A 2,214-nucleotide genomic window follows, 5' to 3' on the forward strand; every position below is an offset into this window, starting at 1 on the left:
GGGTTTATCAGGAAGGAAAGCCAGTTTGTAACTTTTGGAGAGCACAGGGAACAGGGTGGGGGTGAAGGAAACCACTCCCGGCTGCACTGTTGTGTTCACTCTGCTGGGATCTGCTTGTTCTGGGGGGTGGGGGGGGCTTCTCATTGTTGACAAAGCCCCAGAACCCAAGAGCTGAGAAAGCTGGTTTCGCTGCAGCCCCGCTGAATTGCTTGCACAGCAACACGCCATCTGCACATGTGGTTTCAATTTTTCTGGGAGTTTCTTATGGGAAAATGTGTCTATATGTTACAAAAATGCTCCTTGGGAAAAGAACTTCTATTTTCTTCCCTCTGACTACAGGGACTTCACTACATGTCCCTTTGCCCTCCCTCCACACATTATATTTTGACTTCTAAATAAATAATTAACAGTTGCTGCTGGAAAATGGATTGCCAGGTGGCCCGGGTATGTGGAAGAAACCTGCCACTTTGTTAATTATAAAAAGCTTTACTCTGGGACGTTTTCGCCTGTTTGCCTTTCCAGAACAGTGGGTTGCGGTACACTTGTCTTCTCAGGGGAACCCAGTTTCCCCCCACCCCCGGGTGCTGGTTCAGGCTGAGGCCATCCCTAGACTCGCACTGCGCCTCTTTTCTGGGTGGAAGGGGACCTTTGCTTGCAGTTAGGGGAGTCCCCGAGTTAGTGTCGAGCATGGTCTGTCTCTGAAGTGACTGCGGATTTTTTTTTTTTAACGCCAAAGATGCAGCCTCACTATTTCAGATTTATGGGTCCTCGACTGGAACACGTGGCAGCCATCGTTCACAGTTGGAGGCGTGGCCTCCATATTTCAAAATGCATTTCCGTGCACACGTACGTATATGCATTTATCCCTTTACAATTTTTCACACGAATGCCATTGCATTACCATATCGCTCTCTGCCCGTGACACTTCTTCCGTCTTGGAGATCTTTCCATTTTAGCACGTATGGCTGTCCCTCTCTCCATTACGGTGCAGCATGCCATATGGCTCAAAACTACCGTTCCCCCAACTACCGTTCCCCCATGATGGAGGCAGAATGTTACCATCTCTTCTGTTACTATATTACCACCGCGGTCCATAATTTTGTTTAAGTGGCTCTGGGCACGGGCGCAAGGGTTTCTGGAGGAGAGATTCCTGAGTGGAAATGCTGGCTCGCGGGTGCACTCGTGCACATGCCATGATTGCTGCAGGAGCGAAGACACACACAGAAGTGGGTACAAGCCAAACGGGAGAATTCTGAAGATCAGTGACTTGTATCAGTGTCCGTGCACATCTCCATTGCACTGCAGGCTTGCAGAAAGCTGTCACTGGGGAAAGTGGGCAGAGCTACAGGAGAGCTGCTTGTATGATGGCTTACGACTGCGTGAAATCTACAATTATCTCAATACAGATGGCGTTTTGAAAGAGGCTGTTCGTTCAAAACTGAGAGAGTGGCGCCTGAGTGGCTCGGTCGGTGGAGTGTCCGACTCTTGATCTCGGCTCAGGTCATGATCCCAGGGTCGTGGGATTAAACCCTGCCTCGGGCTCTGTGCTGAGCGTGGAGCCTGCTTGGGATTCTCCCTCCCTCCCTCTCATTCTCTCTCTCTCTCTCTGCCACTGAATCCCACTTGCATGCACTTTCTCCCTCTCTCTAAAAAAAAAAAAAAAAAAAAATGATAAAATTGACAGACATACTGCCAAATTGCCCTCCAGGTCTCTGCAGAATTAACTGAACGGGCCACAAGCAGATAAATTGTACACTACTCCATCAGGAGAAGATTTGAAGAACTATCAAACTTGTCTTTGGCAGAGACTGAGAAATTTACTCCCAACGCAGACCGAATGATAAGGAGTTAAACAGAGAGGCACAATGGGGAACCTGGCTATTATCGCCATTCTTTGAGCAAAATCTTCATGGTACAGCTTCTTTATTTACTTTTAATTAAACTCCGAGAAGATAACATCTTCCCAGATTCAAATTTAAGTTTATTGTCCAACGTGACAATAAAGAGGATTTCCGAGTTGTTGCCTTAGTACCTGGGAGGGAATTAATCAGCTTTTAACCTTCTCACTAGATTTATAATGTTGGTCACCCTTCGTGAATATTGGAGAATGGGAACTGACTTTTTTTTTTTTTAACTGTTTAACAACACTTCCAGTCAGGAATTCAAAAACGATTACAAGAGAAAGTCATGCATTTATAGGGATTTGAGGACAAA

Source organism: Felis catus, chromosome X, assembly GCF_018350175.1.
Source record: "Felis catus isolate Fca126 chromosome X, F.catus_Fca126_mat1.0, whole genome shotgun sequence".
Lineage (NCBI taxonomy): Eukaryota > Metazoa > Chordata > Mammalia > Carnivora > Felidae > Felis > Felis catus.